Source organism: Malania oleifera, chromosome 1 (assembly GCF_029873635.1).
Source record: "Malania oleifera isolate guangnan ecotype guangnan chromosome 1, ASM2987363v1, whole genome shotgun sequence".
Lineage (NCBI taxonomy): Eukaryota > Viridiplantae > Streptophyta > Magnoliopsida > Santalales > Ximeniaceae > Malania > Malania oleifera.
The window spans coordinates 140801236-140824469 of record NC_080417.1 but is presented as its reverse complement, the minus strand read 5'-3'; the positions used below and the strand labels follow the sequence as shown (position 1 = coordinate 140824469).

At 38.9% G+C, this 23234-nt stretch overlaps 1 pseudogene; it reads right to left on the bottom strand.

Moving 5' to 3' along the window:
• Positions 1-1369: 1369 nt before the first annotated feature.
• LOC131149349 (G-type lectin S-receptor-like serine/threonine-protein kinase SD1-1) lies at positions 1370-23025 on the bottom strand (annotated as a pseudogene).
• Between the last annotated feature and the right edge of the window lie 209 nt (positions 23026-23234).

The following is a 23234-nucleotide window of genomic DNA, read 5'->3' as shown; positions in this document are numbered from 1 at the left end:
ATTGGTATAGTATTTGAGAAAAATAATACTATTGATCAACGTGTTGTTGGATATGTGGATTTGGATTTTGTAGGTGATTTGGATAAACGTTGATCAACTACTGGATATATTTTTACATTTGCTAATGGTCCAGTGAGTTGGAGGTCTACATTACAGTCTACCATTGCTTTGTCTACAACAGAAGCAGAGCACATGGCAGCTTCAGAGGCTGTTAAGGAAGCTATTTGGTTGCAGGGTTTACTTGAAAATTTGGGAGTTGTTCAGAAGCACATGGTTGTATTCTGTGATAGCCAGAGTGCTATTCACTTGGCAAAGAACCAAGTCTACCATGCACGAACGAAGCACATCGACGTTCTGTTTCATTTTATGCGGGATATTATTGATGGAGGCAAGATACTTCTTCAGAAGATTGCTACAACTGAAAATCCTACAGATATGTTGACAAAGATTGTGACAACAATCAAGTTCAAACATTGTTTGGACTTGATCAATATCTTGCAAATCTGAGTATTTTTGGAAGGCGCCGATGATGTGGAACTCTAGAAAATGTTGGTGACTGAAAATTTTGTTGAATTTATCGTCAAGGTGGAGATTTTTTGTTTTTTTTGTCCCACATTGGTAGAATACTTACACCTTAGTATAAAAGGTTGTTTTGAATTTTTTATATTATTTGTCCCACATTGGAGAGAAGTGTTTTTTAGACTTGAGGTTGAAGCTATATAAAGAGCTCAACTCTTCATTTGTAAAATACACCTCAAAGTTGTACTTTGTCAAGAAGTAATGGATTGATCATCGGCGCTCGAGGACGTAGCAATAGTTGTAGTATTGGTGTTTGGCACAAGTGGGGTGCCCAGCACAACATAACCTATATGCATAATTGATTTCTGCAACGTCTCCCAGCAATTTTGTTCAATTGTTTGCCCCTAATGCAACCATCTTTAAGTACCATATAGTAATTGTTTCTATAGGTACTTTAGGGCCTAAATGATCCAGGTGCATTACCTAGAATTATGGTACCAAAAAGATGGCAAGAAAATCTATATGCAGTCCAGAAGGAAAAAGGAAAACCACAGATGCATGCAGTGTTATAAATAAAAACATTAGCCTAGTACTTCAAATTGCCAAAAACCAGAGACATTCCTTGGTGCTATAAAAAAATTTCAACTTTTAACTCAAATTAGAGAAGTATTATTTCTTAAAAAATGGATAGAGAACTGTATAATACAAACGACATTTACACATTTACACAAGGGAGCTAATTCATGGTTCGCAATACATAAAACCGCTTTGGTCTTCAACAGCAACCATGGATTTAACTTGAAATGATAAACAAGCTTTGAGACATAACAACATCAACATAAGATTTTTTCTATCTAGCATCTAGCCGTGTAATGGACAGTTCATTGCTTGAACACTGTTGTTCATGCTTGCTTTGTGAAAAATCAACCTCAAATGGATCCCTTTCATTGAAAAAGCCAGGCTGCTTTGGCAGAGGCAATGGACCCTCACCACCCAACATCAGTACGACAGATGACATGCTTGGCCTATCTTTTGAAATTCGCTACACGCATAATAAACTCAAATGGATCGATCGCAACACTTCAGACGTATTGCATGAGTCCCTCATTGACAAATCAATCATTTCCAGAGGCCTGCCCCCTGTGTAGAGTTTCCATGCCTACACAATTATTAATAGTATCATCAGCACTACTAACATGGTAATGCACACACATAACAGACAACACACTTACATGCCCAAGAAGATAAAGGTGATGATCTGGGTGATGGAATCCTCTGTTTCTCTTCCCACTTACTATCTCCAACACCAAAACCCCAAAGCTAAAGACATCAAATTTTATAGAGTACAACCCATCAATTGCGTACTCCGGAGACATGTAGCCAATGCAAGAAACCCTCGAGTGCAAAACATATATGCAAAGGAAGTAGAATGCATGCATCATCAAAATAAAGAAATTTACTATGTTCCAACCACTCTCCTTGTATTTGCTTGAATTTGATTTCCTCCAAAACTTATAGCCATACCAAAGTCTGAAATTTTTGGATTCATCTCTTTGTCTAGCAAAACATTGCTAGCTTTGAGACCCCTATGGGTTATTCTCAATCTGGAGTCTTGATGAAGATAAAGAAGACCCCTCGCAATACCCTTGATTATGTGGAATGCTTTTTGCTTGATCTGGCCAATTTAATACAAGTTAATCTTGCCTACTACTGTGAATATATTTTGACTATATATATATATATATATATATATATATATTGATCAATTGGGTAAATATATTGATCAAATGAAAATATATACAACTACACTGGGCATACCTAGGTCATCTTGTTACCACACTGACAATACAAGTCAAAAGTCCCGAAATACATCAAACCTAGGCATGCCTAGGGGCCAAGGAACTGGCCAATCACACCATCAATACTCAGAGATATCCCAAGGACAACAAACATGCCCATAAAATCAAACTGAGAACATGTCAAATCTATCAAAAACCGCCCTATAGATATGTCTTTGTATGGCACTAATTAAATCTATAGGAGGAATAACATGATTATCGAATCTTTTCCTATTCCTAGAGTGCCAAATAAAATACACAGAGGTAGCCAAGCGAATTTTCTTCCCAGCAGAGCGAACTCCATTGCCTTTTGCTTCTTTATGTAACCATTTCACCGCTGCCTTGATTGAAGTCATGGCCCTTTTAATTCCCATCCACTTCCTTATGCAACCCCACACTTCAGCCGAGTATTTGCAGCCGAAGAAAAGGTGATCAAGAGTCTCCATATCGCTATTACAGAAGGTACATCTTACGTCAATATCAACTCCTTTTAACTTGTCACAAGTTGGAAGCTTTCCCTTCCAACCCAGCCACAAGCAGAAAGCATACTTCGGAGTAGTTCCATTATACCATATAGACTTTGTCCAAGACATGACTTGGCACTTCTCCCTCCAGAAGTCATAGAGTGTATAAGAACCTCTTCCCATTCTTTCCATAGTTTCTATGGCAGTAGCCACACTCCCAGAATTCAGTACTAGCTGGTCCTTGATTTCAACCAAGCTTTTGAATAGGGGGGAGTCATCTTTTTTAGCTACAACATACCAGATTTCGGCCTCCTTCAAGTAGAATTGATGGATCCATTTCGTCCATAAACAATCCTTCTTTGCTTGAATATTCCACAACGCTTTGGACAAAAAAGCCCTGTTCCACGTCTTGAGGTCAACCACACCCAAGCCACCTTCTTGTTTTGGCTTGCAGATTTCCCTCCAAGCAACCAAGGCCTTCCTTCTACAACCTCATATGAATACACGACATAGCTTGATTACTTGGTTTAGAACATCCCCTGGAATTGGAAAAATAGCAAGCCAAAAGCATTCTATCCCTTGGATAATTGAATTAAGTATTTCTAATCTACCAGCATACGTTAGAGTATGCCCAGGCCACCCTTTAAACAACCCAGCAATTCTATCAATCAAAGGTCTGTAGTGGGCGACATTCAGTTTAGAAGACAACAGAGGGACTCCCAGGTATTTGAAAGGAAACTCACCCTCTTTGAATCCAATTTGATTCAAGATAACCTCCAAATCTCATGGTTTCATGCCAGCCTGATACAGGTTTGATTTCAAGCTGTTTGCAGAAAGGCCAGAGCACAGAGAGAATTCCTTCAAGCACTCCATTAGGTAGCCAACTGAGACTGCATCTCCCCTAGAGAACAGCATGAGATCATCGGCAAAGGCCAAGTGTGTAATCTTCAGTTCATCACATTTGGGATGAAATTTAAACTTAGCTTTACCCTCCAATGATTTGAGTAGCCTTGACAAGTACTCCACACAGATAACAAACAGCAAGGGAGACAAAGGATCACCTTGCCTAAGCCCCTTCCTCCCCTTGAAAAATCCATTGAGCCTTCCATTCAGTGATACAGAGAAGGAAGTCGTCGAGACACACTCCATGATCCAAGAGATCATTTGATAAGGGAAATTTAAATTCACCAACATATCCTTCAGGAAGGCCCACGAAACAGAGTCATAAGCCTTTTTTAAGTTAATTTTCAGTAGGCATCGAGGGGAAATTCTTTTCCTTTTGTACCCTCTTATCAGTTCTTGCACTAGGTATATATTTTCCACCATATTTCTCCCTTTGACAAATGCTACTTGGGCTAGGTTAATCAGGTCTTCCCAGCATGGTTTAATTCTACCAGAGATCAATTTAGCAATGACTTTATATAGAACATTGCAGCAGGATATTGGATGATAATCACTTACTGTACAGGCATGACTAGTCTTAGGAATTAAAATAATAGCAGTATGATTTATCTGTTTTAAGATTTTGCCACTCTAAAAGAACTCCTTTACTGCTAGACATAATTCATGGCCAATGGTATTCCAAGCCTTCTTATAGAAACTTGTAGAGTAACCATCAAGGCCTGGAGCTTTATCATTCCCAATATTGAACAAAGCCTCTTTTATCTCCTCTTTTGATATAGGTCTTAACATGTCATTTCTTCTTGATTCATTCAACATAGCTCCCCTATGTGCATGAAGCATGGATATATAACATGTGCACTTACTACGTCAACATCCCTTTCATTAAGCATATCCCTCGATTCATTAAAGTTTCCTAGACTCTTGTCTTAAAACTAGAAGCCAATTTAATGCCCAATGTGTAACGACCTGCTTAATTTAACTGGGTATTTTTTTTTTTTACACTAATATTCTACATGCTCTAATACCATGCTGGGGGTAAACCCAACCAAAACCTAAGCAACAAGAAGCAGAAATCATGTAACATAACCATAAATCATTGCATACAATACCAGAGTTCAGAAATGTTTTCCCCAAAATATACACATATATCACTGTTCCCAAAATAACCTCAACTGGTGAGGGCTATACAAAAATGCTCCCAAAAATGATACTCACTCTCTGACAGGGCACTACTGACACCCCTCTACCTGCGAGCCTGATCTGCTCGCCTACCTAGATCACTTGAAAAATGTTTCAACACTGGGATGAGCCAACGCTCAGTAAGAAGAAATATGCTATTACTAGTGTGTGGCAAATGAACTACTATGTATCATGAAATCTATTTTCATATAAACATGAATAATTGAATACAAAAGGACAGTACAAGTAATAAAATATACCACCCCTTTCCATGTTGTTTAATATAGCAGCATTATAGGTTATAATTCAAAGTACTTCTAGTGTACATAAATATGGTCCCTATTTCTGTAAATCTGTACATATGTAATAGTAACTGAAACTGTTCCCTATGGCTATCTATGTGTCATGACTTGCCCCCCTTTATGACAGGGTTGTGCAGCTCGTAGGCTGGATTTATCCTGGCTGGCCAACCAGAAATAAATCACTGAACTCCGTCAGTCAATCTGCCCACCTTAACCCATATCTGGATGGGGAGTCTAACCTCTTCAAGGGCCTAGGTGATCGACCTTACCACGTATTACCTGAATAAGTGGTTGCACTAAATTAGTACCATAATATCTGTAACAACGGTACCGTGCTCTGTAGCTGCAAGTCCAACAGGGTCTAATATCATATAATATATTTCTATACATATTTATCCGATTTATCATGATTCTGAAGTAATCGTAATAACCATGATGTTGCATAAACTATATTGTAAATCTGAGAACTGTATAATCATAACACTGTAACTGCATAATCATAATACTGATATTTGTATAGTTATGGTACTGAGATCCGTATAATTATGTTACTAAAATCCATAAAATCATGGTACTGAAATTCGCATAATCATAATACTGAAATTCGTAAAATCATGAAACTAAATTTGTAAAACATAACCCCGTACCAAATACATATTCACAAGCCACACCATACTAAATACATATTTTTCATAATTAAATAAATTGTATCATATTTTAAGAAATGCTTTACCTGACTACTATAAAGACCCTAGGGAATACAAGCCTAACACCCACAAGGCCTCCTACAAAACACCCTGAAACCAACATATGCCAAAACATAATATCTGTATTTTTCCGTCTATATCATTTCCTATAACTGCCAGAAAGCCAAAAACTAGCTAAAAGGCCTTACCCTGAATTTGGGATGAAATCCAACTCTGTTTTCCCGACGATTCGCTCTGACAAATTCGCAGAGAACTCCTCCAAGAATGTTGTGGTAGCTTCGGATCGTCGATTCGGCGACTGGTGGGTCCGGAACGAAGAGAGAAGGGAGAGGGAGACGTAGAGAGAGAGAGAGAGAGAAAGAAAGAGAGAGAGAGAGCTCGGTGAAAAATGATAAAAATCCCGAGTTTCCACTATTTATAGGGCCAGGTTCGTCGAAGAGACACGTTACCTCGTCGACGAGCCCTTCATAAAATTCGTCGACAAGACCCTGTGTTCGTCGATGAAATTCAGAGTAGCCCGAACCGTCTCTCGGTATTTTCTCGTCAACGAAGCTAGGTAATTTCTTGAAATTATTTTTATTCTCCAAAATGCAATGTCGTCGACGAAGTCTACGGCCTCCTTCTGTTTCTGTTTCTATTTTCTCTCCCTCTTTATTTAAATTCTATTATTTTTCTAGGTTACTACAAAATGTGCATGGACTACTTTTTAAATAAGAAGGGGAAAACTGAGGCCAGTTGCTCCTTAGAATGGGAATGATAATTATCCAGTTAAAACTAAAAAAACAATGACTAAGTTATTAAAATTTTACATCTTTAAGATAGTAAGTAGTTGGGATAGTTTTGGAATGTTAGTCTGGGAATAGAACACTAAATTATCATTAAAACTACCAAGGATCTTTCTTAGGGCATATCAAAATAAGTAACGCACAATCATAAAACGTGATGTTGAAACTTCATTTAACGCAGGCTGCACAAAAGTAAAAGCTATCTATTAAAATCCCGAGTATCTTTGTGTATAATGGGTAAATTAGGAAAGTGTGTAAATGTAGGAGATTATATATTATTCTATAGGGGGATTATTTCCTTATTAGATTAGGTGATTGTATTATAAGATTGGGATGTACACAATGTTAATGTATGCAGAGTTGAATAGAATTTTGAATTCTGCTAACATGGTATCAGAGTTAGGGTTTCTCAACCTTGGCAAACTATGGCCAGTGTTATCACCAACAGCACCGACAACAGCAGAGGGTAGACCCCTACTGAAAATAACGATGGAGATTTAGAGATCACATCCGTTGGAGGTTTGAATGGGCTAGACTACACAACTTTTTCACTCGCAGTGGAAAAATTAAACGGAAAAAATTTCCGTGAGTGGGCTCAATCCATAAAATTGGTAATCGAAGGGAAAGGGAGGCTAGGTTATCTTACTGGAAAACGGAGGAAACCCGACTCCACCGAAGTTGTAGCCTTGCAAAAATGGAGGTCCGAAAACTCCATGGTCACCGCTTGGCTCGTCAACTCGATGCAACCTTCAATCGGGAAAATCTACTTGTTCTTACCAACGGTGAAGGACGTCTGGGATGCAGTTCGTGAGACGTATTCCGATGTTGAAAGTTACTCGCAAATTTTTGAGATCAAGACTCGGTTGTGGCAAATGAGGCAAGGCGAGCGAGGCGTGACTGAGTATTTCATGGAGATGACCCATCTCTGGCAGGAGCTCGACCTGAGTCTCGAAGAAGAATGGAAATGCTCCGGCGACAGCGCACGATACAAAAAATGACTAAAAAATGAACGGGTCTTCGAATTCTTGGCCAGCCTCAACCGAGACTTGGATGATGTACGAGGACGAATTCTTGGCCGAAGACCTCTGCCATTGACCCAAGAGGTGTTCGCTGAAGTAAGGTGGGAGGAGAGCCGAAGACGCGTGATGCTGAAGCCACAGCCGGATCACGTTGGGTCTAAAATACCAGCCCTAAATTCGGGTGGGTCGGACGTCTTGGCTCTAATTTCAAAAGGCTCGGGAGGATACGGACAAAAATCATAAAGAGGCAAATTATGGTGTGAGCATTGTCGAAAGCTAGGTCATTCAAAAGAAACCTGTTGGGAAATTCATGGAAAGCCTATAGATTGGAAACCGAGACATTATCAAAAAAATCGTGGGTATCAGGCTACCACTGACAGTTCAACTGGAAAATTACAAGGTGAAAAAAACAATAATATCAGTCCAAGTAGTGCATTCATCCTTGAACAATTGGATCAACTATATAAAAGATTACTTCCATTCAAACATCGAGTCAGTCTTCCACTGGTTCTCTAGCTCACCGAGGTAATTATTTATCAGCCTTAAATACTATATCCTATCACAAATCACCATGGATAATTAACTCAGGTGCATCTGATCACATGACTAGTTCTTATCAATTGTTTTCATCCTATTCGCCATATTGTGGAAACATGAAAGTCAAAATTGCAGACGGTTCACTCTCACCAGTTGCTCGTAAAGGAAGTATTCGCATATCTGACTCCGTAACCTTAAAATCTGTCTTACATGTTCCTAAGTTATCTTGCAACTTGTTATCCATTAGCCAGTTAACAAAAGACTCTAACTGCTCTGCTAAATTTGTTTCATCTCATTGTGTTTTTCAGGACCTATCATCGGGGAAGACGATTGGCACTGCTAAAGCGTATGAGGGACTCTACTACTTTGGGGAGGCAAGCTTGAGTGAACAATGTAATACTGTAATTTTTGATTCTACATCTATTTCTAGAGATAATGAACTTTTGTTATGGCATTCTAGGATCAGTCACCCAAATTTTCACTATCTAAAGCGTTTGTTTCCGTCTATCTGTTCAAATAAAATGTCTCCTGAGTTTCAATGTGAAGTGTGTGAACTTGCAAAACATCGGCGTGCTTCTTTCCCAACATCCATATACAAACCATCTCGTCCATTTACTATGATTCACAATGATTTGTGGGGACCTTCAAGACCCCTCAATCGCACTCATACAAAATGGTTCATTACTTTTATTGATGACCATACTCGTCTTTGTTGGGTTTACTTGTTGAAAAATAAAATCGAAGTCCGTTCCATTTTTGTTAGTTTTCATTCCATGATTTAAACACAATTCTAGACTCATATTCAAATTTTACGTACTGATAATGGTACGGAATATTTTAATGATGTTCTGGGAACTTATCTTCAAGAAAATGGGATTGTTCATCAGAGTTCTTGTGTGGATACCCCTCAACAAAATGGGGTTGTAGAAAGAAAAAACAGATATATACTTGAAGTAGCTCGAGCATTGATGTTTACTACAAACATGAGAAACTATTTTTTGGGAGATGCTATCTTAACAGCTACACATCTCATTAATCGAATGCCGAGTCGAGTACTTTCCTTTGCCACTCCTCTCCAGAAATTCCAAGAACATTTTCCTACCTCACGACTCCCCTCCAGTATTCCATTGAAAATCTTTGGCTGTATGACTTTTGTTCATATTCATGCTCACCATCGCGATAAATTGGATCCTCGTGCCGTTAAATGTGTCTTCATTGGTTACTCCCCCACTCAGAAAGGCTACAAATGCTATGGCCCTGTGTTAAAAAGAATGTTAGCCTTGATGTCACATTCTTTGAAACCACTCCTTATTTCCCAAAGCCCTCTTTTCAAGGGGAGCAATGGAGTGAAGATCGGTTCTTTGACTTCTTTACCACAGAGTTTATCGAGTCTCCTATTACCGCTGACTTTGTGCCATCTACTCAGTCTCCTGTTTCATCATCATATTTCCTTGACCCATCCTTTGAGTCTCCCATTGCATCACTTCCTGAACTGTCAAACACAAAAGAGCACTTAACCTCAGGGGGAGATGCAGGGAAGCAAAACAACACAGACATACTAGTTTACTCAAGAAAGCCAAACACAAAGAATAGGGAGAATCTCATACCTGAGGCACTAAGCGCGTTGGAACCGGTGATGGCTCTGAAAAACCATGAGTATCACGAGCCCTCTTATGATAATCTTGTACTTGATGACATCAATTTACCTATTGCAGTCAGAAAACAAACCAGGTCATGTACTCAATATCCCTAGTCTAAATATATGTCTTATAAAAGCTTGTCTACAGGATATTGTGCCTTTGTCTCTAACCTTGACAGGATGAGAATTCCAAGGAATATTCAAGAAGCTCTGGAAATACCTAAATGGAGGGAGGCTGTCATGGAGGAAATGTGGGCTCTGGAGAAAAATGGGACTTGGGATGTAATGAATTTGCCGAGAGGGAAGAAGCCAGTTGGTTGTAAATGGGTTTTCACAGTGAAATATAAATCTGATGGGACAATTGAACGATATAAAGCCCGACTTGTTGCAAAAGGATTCACACAGACTTATGGCATTGACTATACAGAGACATTTGCACCGGTGGCAAACTTGAATATAGTTCGGGTTCTCCTATCCTTGGCAGCCAACTTAGATTGGCCACTACAACAACTTGAGATAAGAATGTATTTCTAAATGGAGAGTTAGAAGAAGAAGTCTACATGACAGTACCACCAGGATTTAGCAAGAAAGGTGAAGAAAACAAAGTGTGTAAACTCAAGATGTAACGACCTACTTAATTAAATGGGGTTTTTTTTTTTATTATATATATACTGTGATTATCTACATTCTTTGATACCCTACTGAGTTAAGTCCATCCATAAACCTAAGTAGCAAGAAGCAGGAATTGAATAAACACATCCATATACGTTATGTACAATACCAGAGTGCTAGTATGTAATCTCTAAATACACATATATTACTGTTCCCAAAATAAACTCAACTAGCGAGGGCTACACAAAAATGCTCTCAAAAATGATACTCACTCTGCTGACAGGGCACTACAAACGGCCCTCTATTTGCGAGCCTGATCTGCTCGCCTACCTGGATCACCTGAAAAATATATCAACACTGGGATGAGTCAACGCTCAGTAAGAAGAAATATGCTATTACTAGTGTGTGGCAAATGAGCTAACAATAATGTGTCAAATCTGATCTCATATAAACATGTATAATTGGATATGCTAAGTACAGTATCAGTACGAAAATGCACTCCCTATCCATGTTGCTTAACATAACGATATTGTAAGTTATAACTCAAAATACTTCTAATGTACATAAGTAGGGTCCCGAACCAGTAAATTCATACATATGTAATAATAACTGAAACTATTCCCTGTGGCTATCTATGTCATGACATGCCCCTCATGACGAGGTTGTGCGGCCCGTAGGCTGGATTTACCCTGGCTGGCCAACTAGCAATAAATCACTGAACTCCATCAGTCGACCTGCCCACCTCAATCCATATCTGGATGGGGAGCCTAACCTCTTCAGGGGCCTAGGTGGTCGACTTTACCACGTATATCTGGATAGGTGGTTGCACTCGTAAAGTAACATAGTATTTGTAGCAACGGTACCGTGCTCTGTAGCTGCAAGTCCAACAGGGTCTGATATCATATAATATATTTCTATACATAACTAACTGATTTACCATGATTCTGAAGTACTGAAATAACCATGATACTGCATAACGTACTGAAATCTGAATAATCATAACATGGAACTGCATATTCGCAATACTGGAATTCGTATAATCATGGTACTGAGATTCATAAAATCATGGTACTGAAATATCGTAAAATCATGGTACTAAAATCCATAAGATCATGATACTGAAGTTCGTATAACCATAATACTGAAATTCATAAAATTAGGAAACTAAATTCGTAAAACATATCCCCGTACCATATACATAATCACAAGCCACACCATACTAAAATACATAATTTTCGTAAATAAATACACTATATAACATTTAGAAATATCCTAACATAGCATATTTCCCTTACCTGACTTCTGGAAAGCCCCTAGGGAATACAAGCCTAACACCTGCAGGGCCTCCTACAAAACACCCTAAAACCAATATATGCCAAAACTAAATATCAGTATTTTCCTACCTACATTATTTCCTATAACTACCATGAGGCCAAAAAGTGGCTAAAAGGGCTTACCCTGAATTTGGGATGATTTCCAACTCTGATTTCCCGACGATCCGCTCCGATAGATGTGTAGAGAACTCTACCAGGAGCATCGTGGTAACTTCGGATTGTTGATCCGGCGACTGGTGGGGCCAAAAATGAAGAGAGAAGGGAGAGAGAGTCGTAGAAGAGAGAGAGAGGAAAGAGAGAGAGCGACGAGAGAATGAGAATTATCCCGGTTTGCTGCCTTTTATACTGCCAGACTCGTTGACGAGCCACGTCACTTCGTCGACGAGCTCTTCACAAAATTCGTCGATGAGACCCTGTGTTCGTTGATGAAATTCAGGCTGCCTCGAAACCCCTCTTGGTATTTTCTCGTTGACGAATCCCTGTGTTCGTCGACGAAATTATAAAGGTCTTCGTCGACGAAACCCTGTGTTCGTTGACGAAGTTGGGTAATTTCCTAGATTTATGATTATTTAATATTATCTCCAAAATGCAATGTCGTCGACGAACTCCTTCTGTTTTTGGTTCTATTTTCTCTTCCTCTTTAATATTTAAAATGCTGTTATTCTTCGGGTCAATACACAAGAAGTCCTTGTATGGACTCAAGCAATCTCCCAGGGCATGGTTCGACAAATTTGCAAAAGTAATAAAGAACCAAGGATATCGACAAGGGCAATCTGATCACACCCTATTCTTCCAACAGTCTGAAAGAGGTAAGCGAACAATTCTAATAGTATATGTTGATGACATAATTTTAACTGGGGATGATACAGTAGAGATGGTAAGATTGAAGAAAGTTCTAGTTACTGAATTTGAAGTTAAAGACTTGGGAAAAATGTGGTACTTCTTGGGCATGGAAGTTGCTAGAACGAAAAAGGGTATTAGTGTCTCTCGGCGAAAGTATATCAGTAATCTCCTAATTGAAGCTGGCATGCTAGGATGCAATCCTAGTGAAACCCCGATCGAAGCAGTAAAGAGGGTTGAAGACTGTGGAATTTCTATTGAAAAGGAGAGGTATCAGAGATTGGTTGGTAAGCTAATCTACTTGTCACATACTAGACCAGATATTGCATTTGCAGTTAGTGTGGTAAGTCAACACATGCATTCACCAAAAGAAGCTCATTTAGATGCTGTATACAAGATCCTTCGATATAAGGGCTCCCCGGGCAAAGGACTCTTCTTCAAGAAATGTGAAAGCAAGGAAGTAAAGATCTTTACAGATGCAGATTGGGCAGGATCAGTGGAAGATAGAAGGTCCACCACCGGTTATTGCACATTTGTCTGGGGAAATCTGGTAACCTGGAAAAGCAAAAAACAGAATGTAGTAGCTTGTAATAGTGCCAAAGCTGAATTTAGAGCAGTTGCTCAAGGATTATGTGAAGGACTATGGTTACGAAAACTCTTGGATGAACTACAGGTCCCGGTGAAATTTCCTATCGAACTCTATTGTGACAACAAAGCAGCCATCAGTATCTCTCTCAATCCAGTTCAACATGATAGGATTAAACATGTAGAAGTGGACCGACATTTTATCAAAGAGAAAGTTGAAGAAGGAACTATCTGTATGACCTATGTACCTACCAAGGAACAAACTGGAGATAATTTTACAAAAGGGTTGGCACGATAGAGCTTTGATGATCTCATTAGCAAGTTGGAGATGATTAATATCTATGATCCAACTTGAGGGGAAGTGTTAAAATCCCGAGTATCTTTGTGTATAATGGGTAAATTAGGAAAGTGTGTAAATGTAGGAGATTATATATTATTCTGTAGGGGGATTATTTCCTTATTAGATTAGGTGATTGTATTATAAGATTGGGATGTACACAATGTTAAAGTACGCAGAGTTGAATAGAATTTTGAATTCTGCTAGCACTATCACAGTGATAATTTGCTTGTTGCCATGTCGTTTGAAAATGAGCTACATTAAACCCATGGTCTTAAGTTTCCATAAAATTGTCAAAATTTTCGTCAAAATTCCCGATTTCCATCTCCCTTGAAATCGAAATGGCAGCCAATTTCTATTTTGCATAATTTCCGTCAAAATCTCAACAAATCATAAAAAAATTATCTAAATCTCGAAATTTAGCAAAACTTGTTGAAATTTTAACCATACAATGAGATTTTCTCCAAATTCAAATGAGAGATTTAGGAGTGAAGCAAAATTTCTCTCTTAATTTATTTTATTTAATTTATCGAAACGAAAGATCATTAAAAGTGCTTTTGACATTATATGAAAAAATAAACTTACAACCATGGTTTTAAATCGCGGTAGTGGGTAGCGTAACGTAACGGTAACGGATGTAACGGGAAGCGGGAGTAGCGGATGTCACATAACGAAAAGCGGGTGTAACGGCTGTGAATTTTTTTGAAGCACGCACAACCTTGTGCATATTAGTGTACTTGCATGTTTTAAACTTTTAGCCCTTCTTAGAAAGAGTTTTAGTATTTTTTAAATCCTTTAGATCAAGTAACTAAGTTATTTGGCAAGGACAAAAGTTTACATTTGTTTTAAACCACCATTGATAAAAAAAATTACTTGTGTGCATATTTATACTTCTCATTGTTCTTATCTGTGACAAATTCTTATGTGTGCTAAATTAATTAATAAAACAAAATACATTATACACTTCATTAATCTATTAGACACAAAAGACATATGAATAATACAAATATAAAATAGCTAGAAAAGAAAGAAGGGTGAAGTTGAAAAATATAATATTTTCAAAATAAAAAATTTTCCTAACAAGTTAGTAATTTCAAATTGTTAATTAACACATCTCTTGTTAGTGTTTAAAGAAATAGTAAATTTTGTATCATTGTCATCCTCATTATAATCTTTTCCCCTTCTCACCACATATAATAGTCCTGTAGTGGTTACGTAACGACCGTAGTGGCCTTTATGTAACGGTCGAGGTCCGTAAAAGCCGCTACAACCATAATTTTTCTTCCCACCGATTTTGCGATGTGTAACAGTATCAATAATCCAAAAAACTATCCTCAGGGTGTGGTTCAGGTGGTAGTACGGGCTGCGGGAGTGCCTTTCACGAGGTCAGGTGTTCAAACTCTCTCGGGCTCGTTTCCGCCCCTGGACTCCTGAATTTACCCTCCTTTTGGAGTTGTGGGGTCAACTTCAAGGGGCGCAGGATTAGTCACGTGGACCGTAAAACAGACGCGTGGATACCCGATGCGTATTCCAAAAAAAAAAAAAAAACCCAAAAAACTATTACGTAACGTTCGCTGCCTTTATTTAAAACCATGCTTATAACAACATTTTATTTAACCATTCATATCTAAATTATCATTATTCGTGTAATAAATAATATTTAAATAATTTTATGAATTTCATATATTAACTGAATATGTTTAATGTATTATGTTACAAATATCTTTGACACGAAGAATATATTACAACTTTTCCCATCTCATACATAACATAGATGTATTTGATTTGTAATATGTTTGTCCTAAAACTTATATTATTATGTTTGTTAATTATTTCAGTATTTCTAAAGTTTGAAAAAGAATTCCATACTTTACTACTGATTTCCGTCATTTTTTCACATCAAAATCGAAATTGACATCGAAATCAAAATTTCTGCATTTTTAAAGCTTCAAAACTTGAATCGAAATCAAAATTTAAGACCTTGATTCACCCTAGAGACACAACCATATCTGGCATCCATTAACAACTATATTACATGGATATGAAGATTGGGTGCAGATATGTATTTAAGCATTCAATATGCCAAATGCTAGAACCTTAAATCTGGACACATGGAGACGGCAAGAAAATATGCTTTTCATTGCCTTTCGAGGGTAAAAATGCTATTCTATAATACTATATAAATATGCATTAAATCCAATGTCATATGCCCACTGCTATTCTGTCATGTGCAATTCAAGAAACACAGAAGAGTTCATGGATCATGAATTGTCAAATAGCAGAAAATAAAAAATAACCGGACAAATATTATCTAGCTAGTATAGTAGCCCACTAGCCCCACTCTCTTTTATCTCCTCTTTCACAATTTTCTATATGGCTTTCAATCAAAACATCATCCAGCAATGCAATGCATAATACTTTGGAGCTTGTATGATGAAAAATTGCAAGAGAACAAATTAAGCAGAAAGTATTAGGGTTCTAAGAGAGCCAAACCAAAAATCAAGGCGTCCAAGCTATTGTTAGGCATGTATTCGTAAACGAGCATCATTTCATCTATCTGATTGCAGCATCCCAAAAGCTCGACAAGATTACGGTGCTGAAGTTTAGCAATGTGGATAACTTCATTCTTAAAACTCATCCGATCCTTGTTTAGGAGTCTTTGAGAGCCTCTTCACAGCAATTTCTTGCCCATCTTTTAGGACACCCTGAAACATTATCACTTTCATTGAGATAAAAGTATACATCTCAAAATAATCTTACATGCATGTTTATGCAATGCAAAAAAAGTTTCTGCAGCTCATTCTTTTTGTTTAAAAATACATAATTGAATTTTTGCAAGCATAGTTTAGTTCAAATTCATCTAAATGAAACTTTCATGTACATTATCAATGGAGATAACAAACTATAAGTATGACTTGATTATGCTGCCTCGAGTTCGTTTCAGGAAAACTGGTAAAGCAAACATGATGTGTAGCATTTCAAGTGAATTGCACCTTGTAGACAGGTCCAAAGCCACCCTCCCCAAGTATATTGTGAAATGAAAATTTATCTGTTGCATTCGTTATTGTAGCCAAGTCATACAATGGTAACTCCAAATTTTCCTTCTGTGCCATTTTCCCTGCAAAAATAATAATAATAATTAATAAATAAATAAATAAAAACAAACAAACAAACAATAATTTCAAAAATAACATGATTGAAGAAGATAAAAGTGAAACAAGCATATCATTATTGAGTTCCTCACCACTCAAAAATCAGGGGAAAAAAATAGCCCCTAGGTGATCCACTTTAAATTCTATATGCTGTTAAAAAATATATTTAACTCTTTCTTTGTGTATGGGAGCACAAATTTCGGATCCTAGCTTTGAGTTAAAATAAATACAATTTTGTACTACATTTCATTCAAATCCATACAAATTCAATCCAAGAGCTGAAGTCTAAGCTCCCAAACATAGGGTTTGTGTAGTTCAAATTGTAAGCATTACCTATGCATCCTTTTGCCGGTTGAGTCCACTACCCAATAGGTTGAAAGCATAATTTCAATCCAACTTTCTATAATGACATCCCATAAACTGCTGTAGCCGTGCTAGCATTCTTCATTAATCTTTGTATTTTTCTTCACCCCTTAAACCACATACATCATGCATGTTTGCTGCCTAAGCAATATGATGGTTCCAATCAATGTTTAAAAGGCAACAGCATAAGCGAGGGTTTTCAACACTAATAAGCTTAGGTGCAAGCCTCAAGATGTAAGCTTTATGGAAATTTTTTTTATATAAAATATACAAACAAACAACATAACATTGAAAAAAAAATTATGAAAAATAGGAAAATTTTAAAAAATGAAATAAAATTCTCATACGATTTGTAAACTACTTGTTGGTTATTCTAAACATACAAAGTTCAATTCATCAAAATAAACCATGCTAAGTGTCACGGTCCGCCTTTTTCACACCGTTGTGAAGGGCCGTGCGGCGCTAGCTAAAGCACTCTTGCTTAACTAGCCAGCCTTTTTGTTTACCAACATTCATCCACGAAGCACTTTCATTAACATTCAATCAGATAGCAGTGGAAATAATAATCAATTTATGAAAGTCGTGGCAACCAAGCAGTAAATATTGAAGCAAACGTAATTCATTAACAAATCCTCCGTTGACATGTTGTACTTAGCGAGGGAGGCAAGTAGGCTAAGCACGTTGACAATTGCTAGTGAGTTTTACAATGACTGATGAACACTCACCCTCCCCTAAAGAGCTTTCTAGGCCATTCTCACTCTAGCACTAGGAAACATCAAAGTGACCGAGGAGTCATACTGCCTTATTTGGCTTACAATGAAATAAATACTAGAAAATAACCCTACACTGATATTTACAAGATGGAAACCCATCCCAAACTCACGAGATAAGCGGTCATATGCAAGCATAATGCCCTGAACAAGCTTAGCCTATGACATTCTCCCCCACTTATGCGGTCGACGTCCTCGTAGACTTTTGGCGATAGGTACACTTCAACTTTGTCCACGAATGGCTTCAAATCTTCCGCAGAAATCCAGCTGATTTCTTTATCATCAAGGCACTTCCACTTTACTAGGAACTTCTGCCGCTTCTTCCTTGAGGATAGGAACTTTCTGTTTGCAAGGATCTCTTCAACATCATGTCTGTCAGGTTGCACTGTCTTCAACTCTGCGCTGTTTGACTGACTTCTGCTCAGGTCGTTGGTGTTGGCGTTGAATGGCTTGAGGCAATTGACATGAAATTGCGGTTTTCTCTCTTGATCTTCCCACTTCTTCATCTGCTTAGAAGCTTTCTCTAGATAGGCTTGGGCAAACTCTGCATTCTTTCTCCCTTCATTGGTGAAGATGTACGCCTTGGGACTTTTTCGTCTGTACAGCTCGCCCACTGTGTGAGGTAACAGTGGCAGCTGGCCTGTAACAAGCACAAAAGGGCTCTTGTTGGTTGTTGAGCGCCTTTGGGCGTTGCCACAGAACGGAGCCACATCAAGTAGTTGCACACCATTCTTCTGGTTGTCGTTGACAAAATGGCACAAGTACTTATCTAGCAGCTCTCTGAATCTCTTCATCTGTTCGTCTGTCTATCGATGGTAATTCGAAGAGATGTCAAGATGTGACCTGAATATCCTGAAAAACTCTGTAGAAGTTGTCAGTGAACATTAAATCTTGGTCACAAATAATAACTTGGGGAAAACCCCAATGTTTCACAATAGTCACAAGGAACAATTGTGTCGTCTCCTCTGCCGAACAGTACTTTGGTGCGGCCATGAAAGTACCATACTTCTTCCACTCCCCTTTGTCTTGTTGGCAAGTGAGACAAGTTTTGGTATAATTAACCACATCATCCCGCGTGTGCGGCCAATAATACCTCCCCAGTAGTCTTGTCATTGGAGTCATTCTCCGCGAATACCCATTAACGAACTTCCTACAGTAACTAGTAAGGCCAAGAAAGGAACGCAACTCCTTCACTGTCGTGGGGATCTTCCGTTCTTGAATCATCCTTACCTTCTCCATACCCCTCTGGATACGACCTTGTTCAACGACTTGACCAAGGAATTTGTTGCTCCGCCGAGCGAAAGAGAAATTCTCCTTCTTCACATTCAGACTGTTTCCCTTCAGCCTGTCGAACACCTTCCGTAGATGCTCTTCATGTTTCCTCTGAAACGACACCGATGCTCCCAACGGTGTTTTGGAAGGGTGAACACATCCCGCTTCCACTTCATCAAGCTGTTTCCCCAACTCTACTATCTCTCGAGGCGCAATCCAACATGGCCTTTTAGCAGGTGGTTTCACTCCTGATAACAACTTGATCTCTTGCTCCACAGTCCGTCGTGAAGGCAAATTGTGAGGCAGCTTATCCGGCAACACCTCCTTATCCTCATCCAACACCGCTTGGATGGTTGTAGGCTCTAGCTCTTGGCCTACTTCTTTGTCTACCACTACCGTGGCTAGACGTGTCTACTCACCCTGACCCAATCCTTCATTGAGTTGTATGGCTGAAAGGGACTTCCCTTCGTCTCCTTTCGTTGCAACGACTTGCACCATGCATGAGTGATCTCCCATCAGACACAGGGAACCAGCCGAAGGCATCAGCACTGCCCTCGTCCCCATTAGGAACTCCATTCCTAGAATGACTGGATAGTCATCCAATGGCACCGCTGTGAAATTCGCATGACCTTTCCACTGTCCAAGCTTTATAACCACTTGCTTGGCTACTCCCAGAGTAGGCTGGGCTACAGAGTTAACTGCTTTCACGCATCCTGTATCCTTCTCTAAGGATAAGTTGAGTCTTCCTGCTTCCAATTGCGAAACAAAATTATGAGTAGCTCCCGTATCCACCATAGCGCGAGTACTCTTCCCATTTATCCTCAAGTCCACAAACATTAACCTTTTTGCTCGTGTAACTTTCGGTGTTTTTGCCTACTTTTCCAATGCGTTCACTAACCGCACTGAACCCACCCTTGGGGCATCATCCTCTTCCCCATCATCTTCCACTGCCTGTTCTGCAATAGAAGCCTATAAGGCATTAAGTGATGCTTTGTGAGGGCACTCAAAAACTCTATGAGGACCTCGACACAAGAAACACTCAATTTTACTCTTCCCCTTTCCATTGGGTGTGTTGAACCCTTGAGACGACGAAGCTTCCTGTGAGGTTGCTGATTTAGAGTCGGCTCCCCCACTCTTGGGTTTGCCATTCTTGAAAGACTTTCCACTGTTTCCCTCTCCGCTAAACCGTTTGGACGAAGCGGTCTCATCACCAGCGTAGTCTGTCAAGCGCTCTGCAGCCGCTTGTGCAGTTGACAAGTCTTGAACCCTTTGCCTATGAAGTTCAGTTCTTGCCCACGGTTTCATCCCCTCTAGAAAATAGAACAACTTGTCCTTCTCTGACATATCCCGAATATCCAACATTAAAGTAGAAAATTGTTTCACATATTCACTGATTGACCCCGTATGCTTGAGATCTCTCAGTTTTCTCCTTGCATTATACTCAACGTTCTCAGGAAAGAATTGGGCCTTGAGCTCTCTCCTCAAGTCTGCCCAACAATCAATCACACAGCTTCCATTTTCAATTTCTCTGTACTTGGTACGCCACCACAGTTTGGCATCACCAACCAAGTACATGGTCGCAGTATCCACCATTGCCTGTTCTGAGGCCATCCTCACAGCGCGAAAGTACTGCTCCACATCAAACAAGAAGTTCTCTAACTCCTTGGCATCTCGGGCACCCCCATACGTCCTGGGTTCTGGCACCTTGGTTTTGCTAACTCCTGGAGTGTTGGAGTTCCCCATAGCAAGAACCATCACATTTACCTTTGCATCCAGATCTGTCATCCGGGCTTGCAAAGTTTCCATAGTGTGGCGAAAGTCCTCTGACATGTCGCCTATCAAACCTGCTTGATGTTTTTGTGATCCCCTCACTTCATCAACAAGTTCTCTAATCTGGGCCACCTCTGCGGCCATAGTGTTGGTTGACTCTTCAACCTGTGCTTCCAGCACGCTGATCCTCTCAGCATTGTTTGGTGCCATGGTCACTTACCAAAGCTTTCCAAACCCAACAACGAAGGTAATCAAATTCACGTAGCAACTCAACCTTGGGCTCTCACCAAGTGTCACCGACTTGGCTCTGATACCAAATGTCACGGTCCGCCTTTTTCACACCGTTGTGAAGGGCCGTGCGGCGCTAGCTAAAGCACTCTTGCTTAACTAGCCAGCCTTTTTGTTTACCAACATTCATCCACGAAGCACATTCATTAACATTCAATCAGATAGCAGCGGAAATAATAATCAATTCATGAAAGCCGTGGCAACCAAGCAGTAAATATTGAAGCAAACATAATTCATTAACAAATCCTCCGTTGACATGTTGTACTTAGCGAGGGAGGCAAGTAGGCTAAGCACGTTGACAATTGCTAGTGAGTTTTACAATGACTGATGAACACTCACCCTCCCCTAAAGAGCTTTCTAGGCCATTCTCACTCTAGCACTAGGAAACATCAAAGTGACCGAGGAGTCATACTGCCTTATTTGGCTTACAATGAAATAAATACTAGAAAATAACCCTACACTAGTATTTACATGATGGAAACCCATCCCAAACTCACGAGATAAGCGGTCATAGGCAAGCATAATGCCCTGAACAAGCTTAGCCCGTGACACTAAGCAAGTTAAGCAACAATGATAGAATTGTAGAGGTCAAATTGTGTCCATGACCCACAATGAAACGCTCTATTGTTTTGGAAAGATTTAAGTTCAAAAGTTTAGATATTCACTTAGTTTAGAACATTTCTTAATCTTTTCATATATACATGTGACTAGATTTTCCTGCCTTAATTTTCCAATCAAATATAACTTAAAACCGACAAATCTGATGTGAGTAAGCCTTAACCTAAAAAGCACAAAAAAACCAGGGGGGGGGGGGTGGGGTTATTTTTCTAGTTCATCAAGTCAATTAATTCTTGCAGCTAAGGTAAATTTTCCTGCATCTGTCATTGTGCTAACCAGTCATGTCTACACTATCAGGACATTTTTTTTAGAACAATTTCAAGTGGTTTAAATGAAGTAAGTTCTTTCTAGGAAATCCTCGGGTCCACTCCACTTTTGTCACACTTTATCCATGCCAAAAAGAACCAAAAAAAAAAAAAACCTTATATAAATACAAAATCACAGAAAAAGTTGAAAAGATTGAATAGAGGGGGCACCATTCCTTTTATTGCAAAAATTAAATAAAGCTTACCATGTCCGTGTTGCTGCTTCTTCATCCAACAAACATACAATATCAGGGGCAAGCCTAGAAGCAGCATTCCCATCACAACAACAAAGCTGACTATGATTGTCACCCGTTTTTTCCAATCGGAAGTAGCATTCTGCTTCAGGCCATCAACTTTATCTATACAAATGGGAATTAAAATGCAGGCAAGCCCAGATCTATGGGATACCTATTTATGCTTCTATTCATAGATATGTTGAATGTGAATAGTGATGGCATTTTGGTGGGATATGGCAGATCAAATGCCATCCAAAATTAAACGGAAAATTTGAGAGGGCTTGCACGGTTGCGCCAACTAAATCTAGCTCTAAGGTTACATTGCTTGTGTATGTTAGGTTGCATTGCTTGGTGATTTGTTAGCAATATTCATTTTTTACATTTTGTTAATATCAGCAAAATTTATTGACAAGACATAGCTTTACAATATATGTGTGTGTGTGTGTGTGAAAATAGAGTATTAAAAATTATAATCAAACAAACTTATTAAGAGAATAAGGTTGCTCTCAGAAGACAGCGGTATAAAAGCTTGTGGAAAGACCAGCTTACGCCCAAGAGAATAAGATAATTTAATAATTAGAAATAATTACAGGCAACAAGAATTGAACTGATGACCTCATAGAATGTGGTTTCTGGAATATTGGATGCCATGTTTGGGCTACATGGCTTGCATCTTGGATTTCTTATGAATTGAAAATACCTCCAGAACATGAGAGCATTCAATATGCACCCTTTCCCTACCTCTCCCTTGGATAATCTTGGATTCCAATGGGAATCCAGCTTCTTGAGACGAAAATATCCCTACCACTCATTGCTCTTCGGCGCCTTCTTGTTCACTATAAAAATAAATTTATTATTAT